Genomic DNA, 23,345 nt, shown 5'->3' on the forward strand with positions numbered 1-23,345 from the left:
ATTTCCACCAAGGAACTACAATAATTATAATTGGCAACCACGAAGGACAAACTTCAAGACACCTGGTGTGCCACATCGAAGAAACCCACAGGTTGGTAACATCCCTACTCGCCCTACGGGTGGAAACAGAGGTAGACCAAGGCAGGATAATGGTAAACGATCTCAACAGGCACAAGTGAATATTGCGTGTAGGCAGTGTGGAAAGGATCATGGTACCAGGCCTTGCCAAATCAGAACATTTACTTGTTACAATTGTGGGGAACCGGGACACTTGGCGAGGAGTTGCCCAAAAGGACTTTCTCAAAATCCAATACGAACCCAGCAACAAGGTCGAGTGTTTGCCATGACTGCTGATGATGCTATGCAATCAGACGCCCTGATCCAAGGTCAGTGTATTGTCAAAGATCGATTTCTAACTGTACTATATGACTCGGGTGCATCGCATTCCTTTATCTCTTTAACTGTTGCTCGTGAGTTGGGACTAGATTTCTCTAAGTTGAACTTTGATCTGATTGTCCATACACCTGCGTCCCAAAATGCTTTGACTAGTTTAGTGTGCCTGCAAGTACCATTCACTATTAGGAACAGAACTTTTATACATGATCTAATCTGTTTGCCTCTATGTGGTTTAGAAGTTATTCTAGGGTTAGATTGGTTATCTAAGTATCATGTTTTCCTTGATTGCTATGAAAGAACTGCTGTTATTCCGTCTGATAGTTTAGATATTAAACCATTTCTATCTCATACTTTATATCTGAATTCTGTAAGAGTTACATTAGACGGGAGTGATTGTGAGGGGTACGTTCTGTTAGCGGCTAGCTCAAATGATAGTGAACTAAGCTTAGAACGAATCCGAGTGGTGAAGGAATTTCCTGATGTTTTCCCGGACGACATACCTGAGTTTCCTCCTCAGCGAGAGATAGAATTCAGCATTGAACTTGTACCTGGAACCGGACCAATTTCCATAGCACCGTACCAGATGTCACCATTGGAACTTGCAGAGTTGAAGAAGCAGTTGGATGAGCTACTTGGAAAGAAATTTATTCGTCCCAGCGCATCACCTTGGGGAGCTCCGGTATTGCTAGTAAAGAAGAAGGATGGTGGAATGAGACTTTGCGTAGATTACCGACAGTTAAATAAAGTCACTATCAAGAACAAGTGTCCACTTCCACGAATAGATGATCTAATGGATCAGTTAAAAGGTGCAACTGTGTTTTCGAAGATTGATTTGCGATCGGGCTATCACCAGATTCGAGTGAAAGAGTCAGATATACCGAAGACTGCATTTAGAACTCGATATGGTCACTATGAGTATACGGTTATGTCGTTTGGACTAACTAATGCTCCTGCGATTTTTATGGATTACATGAATCGTATTTTTCGTCCGTACCTTGATCAGTTCGTAGTAGTCTTCATAGACGATATTCTCATCTATTCGAAGACAGAAAGAGAGCATGAAGAGCATCTAAGGACTGTATTGCAGATACTAAGGAATCGGAAGTTATATGCTAAATTATCAAAGTGCGAGTTCTGGACAGAGAAGGTGGCATTTTTGGGACATGTTATATCACAGGGAGGAATTGCAGTGGATCCTTCAAAAATTGAAGCAGTAGTGCAATGGGAACCACCTACGACCGTTACAGAAGTTCGGAGTTTTCTCGGACTTGCTGGATATTACCGGAGGTTTATTAAAGGGTTTTCACAGATAGGCTTACCTCTAACTTACCTTACACGAAAGGAAGTTCCGTTCGTTTGGACGGCTGAGTGTGATAGGAGTTTCAAGATGCTTAAGGAAAAGTTAACAACTGCACCTGTATTAGTACTACCCGACCCACAGAAACCTTTTGAAGTATATTGTGACGCTTCTCATAAAGGACTTGGATGTGTGCTGATGCAAGACAAAAATGTGGTGGCTTATGCTTCCCGGCAGCTGAGACCTCATGAACGAAATTATCCGACGCATGACTTGGAGTTGGCTGCAGTAGTGTTTGCTCTGAAGATCTGGAGACACTATTTGTATGGCGCTCAGCTAGAAGTTTTCTCTGACCACAAAAGTTTAAAGTATATCTTTGACCAGAAGGATCTTAATATGCGACAGTGAAGGTGGATGGAGTTCCTGAAGGACTATGATTTTAAGTTAAGCTATCACCCAGGAAAAGCGAACGTGGTGGCAGACGCTTTGAGCAGGAAGAATTTGAATATCTCTTGGATGATGATAAAGGAAGAAAAGTTACTCGTAGAATTTGAGGACCTTAAGTTGGCTATGACTGAGACATCAAGTGGAGTCCGTTTGGCCCAATTGCATATAACACCAGATTTTAAGATTAGGATTCAGCAAGCACAAGCACAGGATTCAGAAATGATGACGATGCTGAGACGGATGAAAGTAGAAGAACCAGAAGCTGTAAGACTAGATCGTAGCAGCCTCTGGAGATACAAGAACAGAATTTGTGTGCCTAGCTCTGGAGATTTGCGGCAAAGAATTCTTGTAGAAGCTCATCAAAGTAGATTTTCTATGCATCCTGGAGTAACAAAGATGTATCAGGATTTGAAACAAATGTTCTGGTGGCCGGGCTTGAAGAAAGAGGTAGCTGATTATGTCTCAAAATGTTTAACCTGTCAGAAGGTGAAGGTGGAACACCAGAAACCGTCAGGAACCCTGCAACCCTTAGAAATACCACAATGGAAGTGGGAGCAGATCACTATGGATTTTGTCACGGGATTGCCAAGGACCTCAACTGGACACAATGCCATTTGGGTAATTGTAGACAGGTTGACAAAATCAGCGCACTTCCTTCCGATTCGAGTTGACTATACATTAGAAAGGCTGGCACGGATATATATTCAAGAAATCGTACGATTGCACGGAATACTTTCATCAATTGTTTCAGATCGAGATCCGAGGTTTACTTCCAGATTCTGGGGAGCTTTCCAGAAAGCATTGGGAACAGAATTGCATATGAGTACAGCATACCATCCTCAGACAGACGGACAATCAGAGCGGACAATCCAGACATTGGAAGACATGCTAAGATCTTGTGTAATGGATAACCAAGGCAGTTGGGATAGATATATGCCATTGGTCGAGTTCGTCTACAACAACAGTTACCAACAAAGTATCGGGATGGCACCATATGAAGCTCTCTATGGAAGAAGATGTCAGACACCATTGTGTTGGAATGATGACGGAGAAGCCAGTGTCTTAGGTCCAGACTTAGTGCAAGAAACTACTAAGAAGATAAAGGGGATTCGCCAGAAGATCCAGACAGCACAGAGCCGTCAAAAGAGCTATGCCGATAATAGACGTAGACCCTTAGAGTTTAGTGAGGGAGACCAAGTCTTTCTTAAAGTAACCCCGACTACTGGAATAGGTAGAGCTCTTAAGACTAAAAAGCTTAACCCTCGATACATAGGACCTTTCCAAATACTTAAAAGAGTCGGTCTAGTAGCTTATCAAGTAGCCCTTCCTCCATATTTGTCAAACCTTCATGATGTTTTTCATGTCTCGCAACTTAAGAAATATATTCCCGACGAGAGTCATATTTTACAACCAGAGACAGTACAGTTACGAAACGATTTGACATATCAAGCATCACCAGTTCAGATCGTAGAAAGAAACGATAAACAGCTGAGAGGCAAGACTGTTCGCTTAGTCAAAGTAGCTTGGGGACAAAGAGGAGAAAAAGAGCACACTTGGGAATTGGAAGATAAGATGAAAGCTGATTACCCGCATTTATTTTCAGGTAACTGAAATTTTGAGGGCAAAATTTTCTGTTAGGAGGGTAGAATGTAACAACCCCGGTTTTCGAGTACGCGAGATCTTTTCTGAAAGTACGAATTTCTCCGGAAGATCAGTGAGGGGAAAACCTTTGATATATCATCAAGTATCTCAATCCTCATTGTCATTATTTCATCTTTAAGTTAGAACCTTTTTCGAGACAAGCTCGATAATGCAATCACGAGGAATCTAGTTTTTGAACCGTATCGGTTAGGAGTTTTAATTCGATTTTTCGTAAATAATCTCAGTTTGACAAACCGGACTCGATTTATGAGAGGAGAGAGATAATAGGATGATATTATCATTATATGAGTATTAGAAGCCTCTTGAATGATATTATAAGGTTACCTGATCAGTTTTAGTTAAAAACAGAAAACCGGTTTAACCGGGTTCACAATTTACAGGTGCAGCTTAGCACCAGCACTCCCTGATGACTTTAGCAATGCTAAGGCCTCATTATTCATGTTTCATTCTCATAATAAATATGTTACTAGTGTCATTTATGCTAGTAGCTTAGAAAATAATTTTTAGACATGTTTTTGCAAGTGTTCCGATACATCTAGTTTTAGTAGTTATACACCTGAGATATTTTAATATTATTTTAATCCACCTCCAAGTCAACCAATCACAACTCACCCTACACCCCCAAAACCCCCAAGGCTGGCTCATTTTCACTTTGTGGCCGAAAATAGGTAGAGAGAAAAAGAGAGAAAAGTTCTTAGTTCCAAATCTTCAAAGCTTGATTTCTGCTGAACTAAAACTCAAATCAAAATTCCAATCCGACCAAAATGATCCTCTCTTCTTTCTCTACATGATCATATGACTTATCAAGGCTGGGATCAAGGTGAGTTGGCTGTACCATCTCTCTTTTGATTCAGTTTCAAGGAAACATGCTTAAATATGTGTTTTCTTGATGTGATTTAGGAGGAAAAAGTGTTTAAGGACCACCTGAAAGTTTGATTGAATTAGGAGCAGCAAGACCAGGTAGGGTGTCACGAAATTAATCTTGATTATTTGTGTTTGAGTTGTGTGAATGTTGTATTATTTGGCTGTGCTAAAAATTGGTTGCATATATGATTGATTCTTAGTGAAAATTTGGTGAAATTTTGATGAAATTTGATGAAATTCAAGCTTTAAAGTTCATGTTCTTGGGCAGCTGGAAAAACGAAACTCTAAGCTTAAATTGAGGTTCAATTTGTGTTGAAATTATGTAGAAAATATGGGGTTTTAGTGGCTGCTAATTTATTATGAATTATAGTAAAAATCGGTTGCTGAAAAGACTGAAAAACGGGTAAAAACAGAGAAAGAATCTGAAGAATTTATGAAGAACATGAAGAACACTTTGAGTGTGGTGAAGAACAATGAAGAACACCTTTTTGATTCATAAAAGGGCAAGGAAGTAAAATTTTTGGTGTTTAAGGGGTTATATGGTAATTTCTGGAAGTTAGGGTGGTAAAAGTAGAAATATTAAAAGTTACGGGTGGTAAAAAGTGAATTTTAAAGGTTAAAGGTTAAAGTAAAGTTAATTTTCGAAAATATATTAATAAAATAATAAATAATAATAAAATATTAAATAATAATATTTAATTAAAAATAATATTTTAATAAAAATAATAAAATAATGCGAAAAAGGCAGTTTTCTGTAAAAGCTTTAGAAAGACAACTTTAAGCGCAGAATCTCATAATTACCTTCATAAAACACTTAGGGAGTGGTAAAAACATATTAGTGAGGCAAAGATAAATAAAAGTTAAAAAGTTGAAGAAAAGATAAAAATCGAAGAAAAAGTCTGTAAAGTTTTAACAACAGAGAAACAGACAGAGACTAGTGAACGAACTAGGGCAACATAGTTAGTTCTTGATTTGCGAATAGGGTTAGGTATTATATGAAAAGTTAAACTGTTTCAGTATAGACTTAATGAACCTATACTTGGGGCAGGCTAACTAATCATACCGAAATTTACATAAACTTTAAATACATACGTTAAATAGAGAAAGCAGAATAAAGTGAGGAAGCGCAGAGAAAGGAACAAACAGAGCAGAATAAAGAGACAAAGCAAAGAGAGTAATATGATAAAGAGTAGAGGACCTATTGAGAGGTCATCTGTTGCATTAAGGCAACCTCAGAGATATCTATATGTTCATCTACTGCATTGTAGCAGTCAGATAGATAATGGTGCAACCACTGAGAAACGCTTTCCTGCGGTACAGGTCCATATTTTATTTCTGTAAGGCAGAGGGGTTATTTCCTGCTACAGAAGTACCGTGACCACCTGTTCCATTTCTGTAGTGGCAGAGGGGTTATTTCCTGTATACAGAAGGTGTGTCGGCATACCACCCTGCAGTGGCAGATGTGTTATTTCCTGCGTGCAGTGGACCCTGTGGTGGCAGAGGGGTTATTTCCTGTACACAGGGGTATAGCCAACAGGAAAGCTATATCCGGCTAGTAATGCTGAGTTACGTCGGGAGCGGGTAGAAACCGACAAATGAGCTCATTACCTACACTAGGACTAGACATGCATCATTCTTGTCTGTGCATTATTCTCTGTTGCATTCCTACTTGTGTTTGATCAATTTCTTTATGTTTGTTTGCTTGAGTGCTATGTCTATGCTTTATTTTCTTGCACGCTTCTGTTTGTGTTCTGTTTTCTGTTTTCCCTATCTATTTTAACTACTGTTTACTACTTTACTGTATTCTAATATCTATCTGCTAATCGGAATCAAATAAATGAACGTAACTAATAACCCCGACCCTACTAAGAACTCCCCAGTTCTTACCCCTTCTCTCCCTTCCTCCCCCCTCAGATGGAGACGGGCGTGATCTTCTATGAGTTCGAGGACCCTTACGTCTACGAGGATCCGGTACATCACAGTTACTTCATTATGGGTTTGGAGCCTCGTATTAGACGATATGCGTTACCTAATCGAGCTTTTCAACATCCTCTGTCTAGCCCGTATTTTGACCCTGATGCTCCTTACGACTTTTCCTTATTCTGGTTACATCCTGACGCACCTGTACATCCTTTTCCTGATAATCCCGAGCACCCTATACCAGCTCAACCTTTGAATGAGGCGGTACCTGAGCCTATCATTCCTGATGAGCCTGAGTTAGCTGATGACTACGTACCTGTGATACCACCAGAGTGGGATTTTCCCCCTGAGCCGATCCCCGACTTTCCACAGCCTGATGAGCCAGCACTATCGGACGGTGGGGTAGCTCCTATATACGCGAACGGACCTGTGCTTGCGAATGGTTTTGTACATAGTGACAGCAGTGTTTCTGGTGGATCTGAGGACATAGTTGCAGCTGTGGACGATGAGGAGGCGGAGGATCCTGAGATAGAGATAGAGCAGGATGAGGAGATGGACGAGCCTCACGGCGATTCTCCGAACGGCCACATGTAGATATAGCTTGACTGCGGAAGGGGCATTCTTTTGATGACACTCTAGTCTGACATTATCTGTTAGTTAGTCTCTCACTTGTGTTAGTACACCCGAGAGCTAGGAGCTATATAGTGGTTAGGCTAGCCTGGGTGCCAGATTAGTGGCTTTTTGTATGGGCCAGGCCCTGGGAGTGTCGTGTATATATTAGCTACGTAGGATGACGAGGATGTAAACTGACTTGATCTGGTGTAAACGCTGCATGTTTTGTTATAGTGTACATGATGTATATTATCAGTTGTGTCTCTATGTTTCTTTATGCCGCTTTTCTGTTACTCCCAATATATGCTTGTTTATTTTACCTTGTTATCCGCAACGATACGATATAAAAAAAAAAAAAAAGCTACCCGTAAAATTGGCATCGCTCTAACAAGGAACAGACTCATATAGTAAATAATAGTTAATAATTAAGAGGGATAAGTTAGTAACACTTAGCTTCTTGTATGACCATGGCATACTGGGAGTTGGGTCGTTACAAGAGGTAGACCCAAGAACAAATGCTTCCAAGACACAACAGAGGTAGCAATAGACCATCAGCTTAACAAGACAAAAGCCCTTCAAGGACGGCCTATTTCTTGCTCTGCAATGCAGTCCTTCAAGAATCCCTTTTCTGCTCTCCTGGCTGTGTTGTTCGACAACGACGCTCCTCTTAGGAGAGTTTGCAACACCAGTGATCTTCACGTACGCACCATATATTAGCTTTCTTTCGTTCGTTCATTCCTTCATTTTCTTACCCTTGGCATGCAACGTTTGTTTTCTTGGTACAGGGGACTCATGGCGGCATCATGCATAACAATAATGAAGTATGTTTCTTAAATTAATAAATTGGCAGTAAGGCTTGCTTAATATTTATATTTGTTGTATGCTTAATATTTTTTTAAGTATTATATGTTTAGTCATCAATTTGGTTTGTGGACACTCAACTTTCAGTGCTCAAATTTGGTACGAGTCAAGTCTTGCTGAGATTCTTAATTCTCTTCAGTGAAATTGCGGGGTTTTCTTAGATCAAAGATATATGATTTTCTGCATTCACGAGTCCTTTAGTGATTTTGGTACTTGGAATCATCTATTTAATTTATTTTTTGTTCTTTCCCTTTACTCATGAACTTGGGGATGAGTATGGAATGATATTAAGGTTGGATTGGATAAGAGAGTGCTGCATTTTTTATTCTTATTTTTTGGTTCTTTGTTACTACTTTTGATTTTGTCATTGTTTTGATGGAAAATTCTCCAAATCTTTATGTCATTATCTAAGTCAATTCCAGATGATGTCTCAACTGTGTTGATGGCAAAATCTGAGAGAACATGCCATTGTTAGAGCTAGCATGGTATGCTTCATGGTTGTAAATTTTGACTTGTTTGAAGTCTTTTCATATTCAATAAGTTTCTCATGGATAATTATAATAGTTGTAATGGTAATTAGCAATGTTCTGAAAACCGAACCGGACCAGCCGGTTCAACCAGGTTAACCGGAAACCGGTTACCAGGCCGGTCCGGTTGACCTTCAAAACCGTCCTGCAAAAAACCGGTAAAAAAACCGGTCGAACCGGTGGTTAACCGGTGAACCGGCCGAACCGGTCGGGTTTTTAACAGCACCGGTTTTTAACTAAAGACCGAAAACGGTGCCGTTTTGACGCACAAAAGAAAAAAAAAAAGAAAAATGAGCCCAACCCACTTACCCGCATAGCTGACCCGTAACCCAATTACCTTACCCCTTATACAAACTACGAGAGTCACTCAGCAGCCACCAAACCTCAACCCTAATTTCACTTCAAAGTTCCAATCTCCTTCAGTTCATCCAACTCCAACGAACGCGACCATCCCTCCCAGTCTACCACAATCGACACCACATCAGAGCTGCTGTCACCGGGCAGAAGGACCTCCAACGGGCGGCGTCGTCGGCTTCGTCTGGTCGTTTGGGCATCTGATTTCCGAAGCTTCCGTGGTCCGCGTCGTCTGCTCATCTGGTAAGCTTCTCTGTCAACGTTTGGGCATCTCATCTCTGAAGGTTCTCTCGTCTGGTCGTTTGAGTTGTACTGGTTTTTTCAACTAATTTTTTTAATTTTGTTAATGAACTATATCAATTGATACAGAGTTCTTTATTTGGTTAGTTATATGGATTGATGCAGAGTTCTGTTTGTAATGGCTGCTGTATGTAATTCAATTTTGGATTATTTGGTTAATTATATGTAATGGCTGTTGTACTGGTTTTTCAATTTTGGGATTTTGAATGCTGAATAAAATTTTAATATAATTTTAGATTCTGAATGACTATAATTCTGAATTTTGCTATAATGGCAGAGGTTTATTATTATGAATTTTGCTGTAATTTCTGAATTTTGAGATGTGAAAGTACTGTTTGTCATATAGCTACAATTGGGAATAAATAAATTTTATTATTATTTTTATTTATTTTCTTAATCAAAATTTGGAGTCTCTGGTTAGGTTGGGAAGGGGCTAATATTGTTGTTGGCTCATGATAATTTCGTCATCCAGCATAAATTAGTTTCTGAATTCGAGTTTCTAATACTTTATTTATTTACTTTTTAATTCTTGCTGCCTCTCTTGTTTAAAAGAAACGATAACTGTGATAATATTTGACATGATTTTATTGGAGACAGAGACATCCTCCGTTTAATAGTTCCTCCTTATGCTTGCTGCATATGGAAGCTGTAACAATCAATTGCGGTGCCAATGTATTGTTCAATGAATCTAAAAATTAAGATGGTCTTATGAATAAGACTAAGGAACAAATGTTTGGTTATCAAATTTTCTGCTATTGAGAAAACAGTTTATTGTTATTATATATTGAATTTTTTTTATAATTTTACTGTATATTTAACTAAACCGGTTCAACCACGGTTCGACCCCAGTTGAACCATTAAACCATTAAACCAGTTACTCGACCGGTTTAATGACCGGTCCGGTTCTCGCAACCTTGGTAATTAGATATAAAATCATTCATATGCTTCTTCTTACAAGTTAGTGGTGTGCGAAATCGTGATCTTTACTTCCTTGGTAACGGCGCTAAAAACTACATACGCACGTTCATGTTCTTAATTCTGTTTCACAACTTCGTACAACTAACCAGCAAGTGCACTGGGTCGTCTAAGTAATAAACCTTACGTGAGTAAGGGTCGATCCCACGGAGATTGTCAGCTTGAAGCAAGCTATGGTCACCTTGTAAATCTCAGTCAGGCGGATTCAACTGATTTTATGAATTGATAAGTAAAAGATAAATAAAATATAAAATAGGATAGTGGTACTTATGTAATTCATTGGTGAGAATTTTAGATAAGCGTATAGAGATGCTTTCGTTCCTCTGAACCTCTGCTTTCCTGCTGTCTTCATCCAATCAATCCTACTCCTTTCCATGGCAAGCTGTATATTGAGCATCACCGTTGTTAGTGGCTACATCCCGTCCTCTCTGTGAAAATGGTCCGATGCGCTGTCACTGCATGGCTAATCATCTGGAGGTTCTCGATCATACTGGAATAGGATTCACCATCCTTTTGCGTCTGTCACTACGCCCCGCACTCGCGAGTTTGAAACTCGTCACAGCCATCCCTTTCCGGATCCTACCCGGAATACCACAGACAAGGTTTAGACTTTCCGGATCTCAAGAATGGCCATCCATGTGTTCTAACTTATACCACGAAGATTCTGATTAAGAAATCCAAGAGATACTCATTCAATCGAAGGTAGAACGAAAGTGGTTGTCAGGCACACGTTCATAGGGAATGATGATGAGTGTCACGATCATCACATTCATGTTGAAGTGCGAATGAATATCTTAGAAGCGGAATAAGTTGAATTGAATAGAAAAACAGTAGTACTTTGTATTAATTCATGAGGGACAGCAGAGCTCCACACCTTAATCTATGGTGTGTAGAAACTCTACCGTTGAAAATACATAAGTGATGAAGGTTCAGGCATGGCCGAATGGCCAGCCCCCAAACGTGATCTAAAGATGAAACTAAAGATGAAAACTCAATAGTAAAAAGTCCTATTTATACTAAACTAGTTACTAGGGTTTACAGAAATGAGTAAATGATGCAGAAATCCACTTCCGTGGCCCACTTGGTGTGTGCTTGGGCTGAGCTTGAAGTTTACACGTGGAGAGGTCATTCTTAGAGTTGAACGCCAGTTTGTAACGTGTTTCTGGCGTTGAACTCTACTTTGCAACTTGTTTCTGGTGCTGAAAGCCAGACTACAACATAGAACTGGCGTTCAACGCCAGTTTGCGTCATCTAAACTCGGGAAAAGTATGCACTATTATATATTTATGGAAAGCCCTGGATGTCGAATTTCCAAAACAATTGGAAGCGCGCCATTTGGAGTTTTGTAGCTCTAGAAAATCCACTTTGAGTGCAGGGAGGTCAGAATCCAACAGCATTTGCAGTCCTTCTTCAACCTCTGAATCTGATTTTTGCTCAGGTCCCTCAATTTCAGCCAGAAAATACCTGAAATCACAAAAAAACATACAAACTCATAGTAAAGTCCAGAAATATGAATTTTAATTAAAAACTAATAAAAATATACTAAAAACTAACTAAATCATACTGAAAACTATGTAAAAACAATGCCAAAAAACGTATAAATTATCCGCTCATCACAACACCAAACTTAAATTGTTGCTTGTCCCCAAACAACTGAAAATCAAATAGGATAAAAAGAAGAGAATATACTATAAATTCCAAAATATCAATGAAACATAGCTCCAATCAGATGAGCGGGACTTGTAGCTTTTTGCCTCTTGAATAGTTTTGGCATCTCACTTTATCCATTGAAGTTCAAAATGATTGGCATCTATAGGAACTCAGAGTTTAGATAGTGTTATTGATTCTCCTAGTTCAGTATGTTGATTCTTGAACACAGCTACTTTATGAGTCTTGGTCGTGGCCCTAAGCACTTTGTTTTCCAGTATTACCACCGGATACATAAATGCCACAGACACATTACTGGGTGAACCTTTTCAGATTGTGACTCAGCTTTGCTAAAGTCCCCAATTAGAGGTGTCTAGGGTTCTTAAGCACACTCTTTTTTTTTTTTGCTTTGGACCTTGACTTTAACCGCTCAGTCTCAAGTTTTCACTTGACACCTTCACGCCACAAGCATGTGGTTAGGGACAGCTTGGTTTAGCCGCTTAGGCCAGGATTTTATTCCTTTAGGCCCTCCTATCCACTGATGCTCAAAGCCTTGGATCCTTTTTATTACTCTTACCTTTTGGTTTTAAGGGCTATTGGCTTTTTCTGCTTGCTTTTTCTTTCTCTTTCTCTTTTTTTTTTCTGCAAGCTTTTTGTATTCACTGCTTTTTCTTGCTTCAAGAATCATTTTTATGATTTTTCATATTATCAAATAACATTTCTCCTTTTCATCATTCTTTCAAGAGCCAACATATTTAACATTCATAAACAATAACTTCAAAAGACATATGCACTGTTCAAGCATACATTCAGAAAACAAAAAGTGTTGCCACCACATCAAAATAATTAAACTAGTTTCAAGGATGAATTCGAAACCAGGTACTTCTTGTTCTTTTGTTTTTAAAACATTTTTCATTTAAGAGAGGCGATGGATTCATATTCACTACTTTAAGGCATAGACACTTAGATAATAATGATCATGTAATAAGACACAAAACATAAATAAACATTTAACATAAAAGATGAAAAACAGAAAATTTAAGAACAAGGAATGAGTCCACCTTAGTGATGGTGGCGTTTCCTTCTTAAGGAACCAATGATGTCCTTGAGCTCTTCTATGTCTCTTCCTTGTCTTTGTTGCTCCTCCCTCATTGCTCTTTGATCTTCTCTAATTTCATGAAGGATGATGGAGTGCCCTTGATGTTCCACCCTTAGTTGTCCCATGTTGGAACTTAGTTCTCCTAGGGAGGTGTTGATTTGCTCCTAAAAATTCTATGGAGGAAAGTGCATCCCCTGAGGTATCTCAGGGATCTCTTGATTAGCAGTCAAATGTTCTACCACTGAGCTATAGACCCTTGAGATAAATCTCTCCATCTCCTATAACTCGGAGGTGGAAGCTTTTGTCTTCCCTTTTCCTTTTTTAGAGGTTTCTCCGGTCTTAGGTGCCATCAATGGTAATGGAAAAACAAAAAGCTTATGCTTTTACCACACCAAACTTAGAATATTGCTCACCCTCGAGCAAGAGAATAAAGAAAATAAGAAGAAGAAGAAGAGAAAATATGGAGGAGAGGGAGGGGTTTGGGTGGGAAAGTGATTTTGAATTTTGAAGGTAGGTGGGGTTTATGGGGAAGAGTGTTTATTGGGAAGAGAGGATGAATGTTGAGAAGAGGGAAGAATATGAGTGGAGGTAGGTGGGGATCCTGTGGGGTCCACAGATGCTGAGATGATCCTGTGGGGTCCATAGATCCTGAGGTGTCAAGGATTTACATCCCTACACCAATTAGGCATGTAAAACGCCTTTGCATGCAATTCTGGCGTTTAAACGCTGAATTGATGCTTGTTCTGGGCATTCAACGCCCAGATGCAGCATGTTTCTGGCGTTGAACGCCAGTTCTATGCTTGTTTCTGGCGTTCAGGCTAGCTCTTCTCAGGGTGCATTCCTGGCGTTTGAACGCCAGGATGTTGCTTGTTTCTGGCGTTCAACGCCAGATCCATGCTCTGTTCTGGCGTTGAACGCCAGCCAGATGCTCCTTACTGGCGTTTAAACGCCAGTAAGTCCTTCCTCCAGGGTGTGATTTTTCTTCTGCTGTTTTTGATTCTGTTTTTAATTTTTGTATTTATTTTGTGACTCCACATGATCATGAACCTAATAAAACATGAAAGAACAATAAAAATAAAAATAAAATTAGATAAATAAAAATTGGGTTGCCTCCCAACAAGTGCTTCTTTAATGTCAATAGCTTGACAGTGGGCTCTCATGGAGCCACACAGGTGATCAGGTCAATTTTATAGACTCTGAACACCAAATTTGGAGTTTGGATATGGGAGTTCAACACCAAACTTAGAGTTTGGCTGAGGCCTCCCAACACCAAACTTAGAGTTTGACTGTGGGGGCTTTAGTTGACTCTGTACTGAGAGAAGCTTTCTATACTTCCTTTCCATTGTTACAGAAGGAGATTCTTGAGTTTTAAACACAAGGTTGTCCTTATTCAGTTGAGGGATCAATTCTCCTCTGTCTACATCAATCACAGCTCTTGCTGTGGCTAGGAAGGGTCTTCCAAGGATGATGGATTCATCCTCATCCTTCCCAGTGTCTAGGATTATGAAATCAGCAGGGATGTAAAGGCCTTCAACCCTTACTAGCACGTCCTCTACTAGTCCATAAGCCATCTTCATAGATTTGGCTGCCATCTCTAATGAGAAATTGGCAGCTTGTACCTCAAGGATTCCCAGTTTCTCCATTACAGAGAGTGGCATGAGGTTTATCCCTGACCCAAGGTCACATAGAGCCTTCTCAAAGGTCATGGTGCCTATAGTACAAGGTATTAAGAACTTTCCAGGATCTTGTTTCTTCTGAGGTAATGTCAGTTGATCCAGATCACTCAGTTCATTGATGAGCAAGGGATGTTCATCTTCCCAAGTCTCATTACCAAATAACTTGGCATTTAGCTTCATGATTGCACCAAGGTACTTGGCAACTTGCTCTTCAGTAACATCCTCATTCTCTTCAGAAGAAGAATACTCATCAGAGCTCATGAAGAGCATAAGGAGGTTCATTGGAATCTCTATGGTCTCTAGGTGAGCCTTAGAGTCCTTTGGTTCCTCAGAGGGAAACTCTTTGTTGATCACTGGACGTCCCAGGAGGTCTTCCTCACTAGGATTCATGTCCTCTTTCTCCCTTGTAGGTTCGGCCATGATTGTTATATCAATGGCCTTGTACTCTCTCTTTGGATTCTCTTCTGTATTGCTTGGGAGAGTACTAGGAGGGGTTTCAGTGATCTTCTTACTCAGCTGGCCCACTTGTACCTCCAAATTTCTAATGGAGGACCTTATTTTATTCATGAAACTCAGAGTGGCCTTAGATAAATCAGAGACTAAATTTGCTAAGCTAGATGGATTCTGCTCAGAATTCTCTGTCTGTTGTTGAGTGGATGATGGAAAAGGTTTACTATTGTTAAACCTATTTTTTCCACCATTATTAAAGCCTTGTTGAGGCTTTTGTTGATCCTTCCATGAGAAATTTGGGTGATTTCTCCATGAGGGGTTATAGGTGTTTCCATAAGGTTCACCCATATAATTTACCTCTGCTATTGCAGGGTTCTCAGGATCATAAGCTTCTTCTTCAGAAGATGCCTCTTGAGTACTGTTGGATGTAGCTTGCATTCCATTCAGACTCTGAGAAATCAGATTGACTTGCTGAGTCAATATTTTATTATGAACCAATATGGCATTCAGAGTATCAATTTCAAGAACTCCCTTCCTCTGAGGCGTCCCATTACTTACAGGATTCCTCTCAGAAGTGTACATGAACTGGTTACTTGCAACCATGTCAATGAGTTCCTGAGCTTCTGCAGGCATTTTCTTTAGGTGAATGGATCCACCTGCAGAAGTATTCAATGACATCTTAGCTAATTCAGACATACCATCATAGAATATATCTAGGATGGTCCATTCTGAAAGCATGTCAGAAGGACACTTTTTGGTCAGTTGCTTGTATCTCTCCCAAGCTTCATAGAGGGATTCACCTTCTTTCTGTCTGAAGGTTTGAACATTCACTCTAAGTTTGCTAAGATTTTGAGGAGGAAAGAATTTGGCTAAGAAAGTCGTGACCAGCTTATCCCAAGAGTTCAGGCTATCTTTAGGTTGAGAGTCCAACCATACTCTAGCTCTGTCTCTTACAGCAAACGAGAAAAGTATAAGCCTGTAGACCTCGGGATCAACCCCATTGGTCTTAACAGTATCACAGATCTGCAAGAATTCAGTTAAGAACTGAAAGGGATCTTCAGATGGAAGTCCATGAAACTTGCAGTTCTGTTGCATCAGAGAAACTAATTGAGGTTTCAACTCAAAATTGTTTGCTCCAATGGCAGGGATTGAGATGCTTCTTCTATGTAAATTGGAATTAGGTGCCGTAAAGTCACCAAGCATCTTCCTTGCATTATTATTTTCGGCCATATCTTCTTCTTTTTCAAAAATTTCTGTCAGATTTTCTCCAGAGAGTTGTGCTTTAGCTTCCCTTAGCTTCCTCTTCAGAGTCCTTTCAGGTTCAGGATCTGCTTCAACAAGAATGTTCTTGTCCTTGCTCCTGCTCATATGAAAAAGAAGGGAACATAAAATAATAGGGATCCTCTTTGCCTCAGTAGAGAGAGGTTCCTTTATGTGAGTAGAAGAAGGGAAGAATATGAGAAGGGGAAGAGAAAAACTCGAACACAGAGAGGAGGATGGGGTTCGAATTTTTGGGTGGAAGAGAAGTGTTAGTAGATGAATAAATAAATAGAAGGAGATGAGAGGTGAGAGAATTTCGAAAATTAATTAAAATAAAAATTAAAACAATTAGTTAATTAAAAAGGAAATTTGAAAAAGAGGGAAGGGATTTTCGAAAATTAGAGAGAGAGATTTAGTTAGGTAGTTTTGAAAAAGATAAGAAACAAACAAAAAGTCAATTAGTTAGTTGAAAAAGATTTGAAATTCAATTTTGAAAAAAATAAGAAGATAAAAAGTTAGAAGAGATATTTTAAAATCAAATTTTTGAAAAAGATAAGATTTAAAAAGATATGATAGAAATTTATTTTGAAAATTGATTAAAAAGATATGATGAAAAGATATGATTGAAAAGATATTAAGAAGATTTGAAAATTAAATTTGAAAAGATAAGAAGTTAGAAAAAGATTTTGAAATCAAAGTTTGAAAAGATATGATTGAAAGAGATTTGTTTGAAAAAGATTTGAAATTTTAAAATCAAAATTAATGACTTGACTCACAAGTAATCACAAGATATGATTCTAGAACTTAAAGTTTGAATCTTTCTTAACAAGCAAGTAACAAAGTTGAAATTTTTGAATCAAAACATTAATTGTTGATAATATTTTCGAAAATTATGAGATAAAATTAAGAAAAAGATTTTTGAAAAATATTTTTAAAATTTTCGAAAATAAATAAGAAAAATGATAAAGATTTGATTTTTTGAAAAAGATTTTGAAAAGATAAGATTTTTAAATTGAAAATTTGATTTGACTCATAAGAAACAACTAAATTTTAAAAAGTTTTGAAAAAGTCAACTCAAATTTTCGAAAATTTATGAGTGAAAAAAGGGAAAGATTTTTTTTATTTTTGAATTTTTAATGATGAAAGAGAAAAACATCAAAAAGACTCCATGCATGAAAATTTTGGATCAAAACATGTGATGCATGCAAGAACACTATGAATGTCAAGATGAACACCAAGAACACTTTGAATGTCAAGATGAACACCAAGAACTTGTTTTTGAAAAATTTTCAAGAAAAGAAAAAATGCAAGACACCAAACTTAAAAATTTTTATTCTTGAGACATTAACAAATTGAAAATGCATATGAAAAACAAGAAAAGACACAAAACAAGGAAATATTAAGATCAAACAAGAAGACTTACCAAGAACAACTTGAAGATCATGAAGAACACTATGAATGCATGAATTTTCGAAAAATGCATAAATTTTTAGAAAAAAATGCAATTGACACCAAACTTAAAAATTGACTCAAGACTCAAACAAGAAACACAAAATATTTTTTTTTAAGATTTTATATATTAATTTTTTTTGGATTTTCAAAAATAAGAAATAAAAAGCTTAAAATTAAAATAAAATTACCTAATCTGAGCAACAAGATGAACCGTCAGTTGTCCAAACTCGAACAATTCCCGGCAACGGTGCCAAAAACTTGATGTGCGAAATCGTGATCTTTACTTCCTTGGTAACGGTGCTAAAAACTACATACGCACGTTCATGTTCTTAATTCTTTTTCACAACTTCGTACAACTAACCAGCAAGTGCACTGGGTCGTCCAAGTAATAAACCTTACGTGAGTAAGGGTCGATCCCACGGAGATTGTCGGCTTGAAGCAAGCTATGGTCACCTTGTAAATCTTAGTCAGGCGGATTCAACTGATTTTATGAAATGATAAGTAAAAGATAAATAAAATATAAAATAGGATAGTGGTACTTATGTAATTCATTGGTGAGAATTTCAGATAAGCGTATAGAGATGCTTTTTTTCCTCTAAACCTCTGCTTTCCTGCTGTCTTCATCCAATCAGCTGTATATTGGGTATCACCGTTGTCAGTGGCTACATCCCGTCCTCTCTGTGAAAATGGTCCGATGCGCTGTCACTGCATGGCTAATCATCTGGAGGTTCTCGATCATACTGGAATAGGATTCACCATCCTTTTGCGTCTGTCACTACGCCCAGCACTCGCGAGTTTGAAGCTCGTCACAGCCATCCCTTTCCAGATCCTACTCGGAATACCACAGACAAGGTTTAGACTTTCCGGATCTCAAGAATGGCCATCCATGGGTTCTAACTTATACCACGAAGATTCTAATTAAGAAATCCAAGAGATACTCATTCAATCGAAGGTAGAACAAAAGTGGTTGTCAGGCACACGTTCATAGGGAATGATGATGAGTGTCACGATCATCACATTCATGTTGAAGTGCGAATGAATATCTTAGAAGCGGAATAAGTTGAATTGAATAGAAAAACAGTAGTACTTTGTATTAATTCATGAGGGACAGCAGAGCTCCACACCTTAATCTATGGTGTGTAGAAACTCTACCGTTGAAAATACATAAGTGATGAAGGTTCAGGCATGGCCGAATGGCCAGCCCCCAAACGTGATCTAAAGATGAAACTAAAGATGAAAACTCAATAGTAAAAAGTCCTATTTATACTAAACTAGTTACTAGGGTTTATAGAAATGAGTAAATGATGCAGAAATCCACTTCCGGGGTCCACTTGGTGTGTGCTTGGGCTGAGCTTGAAGTTTACACGTGGAGAGGTCATTCTTGGAGTTGAACGCCAGTTTGTAACGTGTTTCTGGCGTTGAACTCCACTTTGCAACTTGTTTCTGGCGCTGAACGCCAGACTGCAACATGGAACTGGCGTTAAATGCCAGTTTGCGTCATCTAAACTCGGGCAAAGTATAGACTATTATATATTGCTGGAAATTCCTGGATGTCTACTTTCCACCGCAATTAGAAGCGCACCATTTGAAGTTCTGTAACTCCAGAAAATCCACTTTGAGTGCAGGGAGGTCAGAATCCAATAGCATCTGCAGTCCTTCTTCAACCTCTGAATCTGATTTTTGCTCAGGTCCCTCAATTTCAGCCAGAAAATACCTGAAATCACAGAAAAATACACAAACTCATAGTAATGTCCAGAAATGTGAATTTTAATTAAAAACTAATAAAAATATACTAAAAACTAACTAAATCATACTGAAAACTATGTAAAAACAATGCCAAAAAGCGTATAAATTATTCGCTCATCAGTTAGCTTTTAGGACAAATGGTTGGTGCATGTGATAAATCATTTCTCTCGAAAACTTCAAACTATTGGGTGAAGTACTGAAGTATATGAATAATTTTATGTGATGAATCATTTCTAGTTAAAATTATGTGCTGTCACGTGATAAACAAGATTGAAGTTTTCTAGATCTTTGGGAAATGTCATTTTACTATAACATCTTACTTTCTAAAGGCCAAACATGCATGTGTATTCATTTTATTTAATGTGGAATTATGATTCCATTATTATAGGGGAAAGGATGTAAGTGTTGAGAACATGCATCAAGGTTTTACACACGTGTTTAAGTCAACTTTTGGAATAATTGTTACTTGTTACAATATCTCATGCTGGTCTAATGGTCTTGCCTTTAACATCATTTTATTCTCTCTCTGTGTCTCTTGTTAACTTTAATCAATACATTTATTCTGAAGCTATGTTCATCGAGTGGGTCATACAGCAAGAGCTGGCCGAGAAGGATGCGCCGTCACATTTGTGACTGATAATGACCGGTCACTTCCAAAAGCAATTGTGAGTTTCTTTCCCATGATTGTTAATTTTTTACTTCCCCTTTTCAGCTTAGTTTCATAATTTCTTCCTGTTTTTCTTTTAGGACAGTATAGTTATGCAAGTTGATGCGTGATTTTAATACTAGTTATTTTTAGATGTTCCTAGTTGAATACCTTACTGATTCTTTGCTTAGACAGAATTGAAGTAGAAACTAAAAGAGTAAAAAGAAAGTCAGTGATTTTTATTATCCTTTTTATAATATTTTTGTTAAAGTTGGTTTTCAATTGATTAGGCAAAGAGAGCTGGTTCAAATCTGTAGAGGTGAATTGTAGCAGAGCAATTCATACATAAATGGTCTCATATAATTGAGCAATTAGAGGATCAAATTGCAGAAGTACTTGAAGAAGAGAGGTTTTTGATTGTTAATGGTTCTCATATTTTAACTACTGTACTGTATTAATAACTAATGTGTTGTATTTTTACATCCCAAATTCTCAATTTTTCTTATTTTGGGGTCCAAGGAAGAAAGAGCCCTAAGAAAAGCTATAATGGAAGCGGCTAGAGAGATGTTGGAAGATGAAGGAGATGATGACAAACCAGAAGTATGCACTTCCTTGTTTGCATTTAAGGTTGTAATTTAATATGTATTCCTTAACCTCTGTTGAACTTTAATACATGAACTGCAAGCTAAGGGGGCAAATAAGAAAGAAAAGGGTGGACTTTCGCTTGTTGATGTCGCTTATCAACGAGCAAAAGCGGTGAAGCTGTCAAGAAGGCAATGGATTCAGGCAAGATCGTGAAGAAGAACAAAAAGAATACTGCTCGTCCTTCACATAAGTCGTCTTCAAGGACACAGGAGATGCAGGAGCTATTCCAGGCTGACATGAAGGACAAATAGTTGAAAGAAGAGGTGCTGGAGCAGGAAAGAAATCCAAGAGTTCGTTCAAGAGCAAGTCAAGGTATTTACTCAAATCAATCCCATATCTTACATTTGATTAGTTTCATCTTGGTTGAGTCATAAAGTATTTACTTCTTTTTAACGTTGGTAGTTTTTTTGCATCCTGATTTATACTTGCTTTCAATATCTCATTCAAATTCTTTTTTAGGTACAAGCGCAAGTAGTTTGAGGCTAACGATCCTTATTGAAAATGTGTTCATGGAATGAAAATGCACCTGCAATGCAAGACCTTATTGTTAATCTGACATGGGTGCAAAGGCATAAGACTTGTACCATATCCAATCACCAATGGAGGTGATTAAATGAGCAGCTCCTACCACCTGTGAGTTTTAATTGTTGCCTTTTGATCCTTTTGTGTTACCATGGTGACTGGTTGAATATTAGTTATTTAGATGTTCCTAGTTGAGAATACCTTACTGATTCTTTGCTTAGACAGAATTGAAGTAGAAACTAACAGTAAAAAGAAAGTCAGTGATTTTTATTATCCTTTTTATAATATTTCTGTTAAGCTGGTTTTCAATTAATTAAGCAAAGAGAATTGGTTCAAAGCTGAAGAGCCGAATTGTAGCGAAGCAATCCATACATAAATGGTCTCATATAATTGAGCAATTGGGAACTTTGCTTCATTCTTTCTGCTGTATTATTGTATTGCATCTGTGCTAGGCTCTATTTGTTTTCTTTTGATCATTAACTATGTGCTAATCATTGATGTAACATAGATTTGTAGTATTTGTGTTGTTTAAATTTGTATTATGCTTTATTACTTTTTAAGAGAATTTTGTGTATAAATATTTAATTGAATTTAATGAAATATTTCATTTTGTAGTAACTAATTTTAGTATATTTATATTATGTATAATAATAATAATTAATGGTAAAAATAATTTGAAATTTTAGAAAAATGATAGGTGGTTATTTCTAAAAGAGTGAGTATAATTAAAAAAAATTTTAAGATTTTAGCGGCAATAGTAATGGCAACTAAAAGTGAATAATATCACAATTTTAGAATTATTTTTAGTGGTCATATAAATTGCCGGTAAAATGGGTTTTGGCGGCAATAGTAATAGCCACTAAAAGTAAATAATATTGTAATTTTAGAATTATTTTTGGTGGCCATATAAATTGCCAAAAAAATGGCCGCTAAAAATTATATACTTTTTGCGGCCATTAAAAAGGATTTTACCGGCAAATGTTATAATTGCCACTAAAATTTTTTAGCGACAAAGTATAAGACGGCTAATATCTAATTACCGATAAATGTATTAGTGACTATTTTTATTTCCGCTAAAAGAAAAATAAATGGCCACTAAAAGTGATATTTCTTGTAGTGAATCAATATAAACAAGAATAAGGAAATTGAAAATTTTGTAAAATTTGTTTAACATTAATTCTAGATAATCCAAAATTAATTTAAGAAAAATATTCATTCAATCAAATATGAAAATAGTTCCATAATTGATATCACATGATATAATTTTTTCGAATTTATACTGAGTCAGAATACCAGTGTAATATGAATATATCAATCAATAATAATGCATAGCTGAAGGAAGAACCCATGTCTACCATGTAATTTCCATTATAAAAGTATACACCTCATGAATGTTGGAAATAAAAAATACAAATACAAATTTTATTAAAATTATTCTTTACATACAAGTGTTTTTTTCATATAAGTTATACAAGTCATTTATATTCACGTGCGCACGTTTTTCTTTATGCTGTTACTGCAAGTTCTTCTTTTTCTTTTTCATGTTGCACGTTCTTCTTCTTCTTCTTCTTCTTCTTCTTCTTCTTCTTCTTCTTCTTCTTCTTTCGTTATCATCGTTACCAACACTACCACCTCCTCCTCCTCCTCCTCTTCCTCTTTCTTCTTTTTTTTTTTCCATTGGAATTTCTTTCCCTCCTTCATTTTCCTCTTTCTCCTCCATCATCAATTATCTCGTTGTTAAAAATAATGAATAATTCAAGTTCAGATTGTCAATTGAACCAAAATAAAATTGATTATTGTTTTGAATCCAATCAAGTAGCTAACGTGTGGTTCGATTCAAGTTAATTTTTTCGTTAGTAGTTTATATATGATTCTGTAGGTGAATAATATTTCATCGTTGATGATTTGAATTGAATGTAATATAAAAGTTCTGCATTAAAGAAAATATTTTTCTATATTTGCAGCAAATTTGGGTGTAACACGAAAA

The 23,345-nt window shown here is 37.4% G+C and overlaps 1 non-coding gene across 1 annotated transcript; it reads left to right on the plus strand.

The window, feature by feature from the left end:
* Positions 1-15,819: 15,819 nt before the first annotated feature.
* LOC148580809 (small nucleolar RNA R71) lies at positions 15,820-15,927 on the plus strand. The gene has a single exon (XR_015896394.1). It is a non-coding gene; the product is annotated as a small nucleolar RNA R71 (small nucleolar RNA).
* The last annotated feature ends 7,418 nt before the right edge of the window (positions 15,928-23,345 follow it).

The sequence above is a fragment of the Arachis ipaensis genome, chromosome B10 (genome assembly GCF_059453495.1).
Source record: "Arachis ipaensis isolate K30076 ecotype BB chromosome B10, ASM5945349v1, whole genome shotgun sequence".
In the NCBI taxonomy this organism is placed as follows: Eukaryota; Viridiplantae; Streptophyta; class Magnoliopsida; order Fabales; family Fabaceae; genus Arachis; species Arachis ipaensis.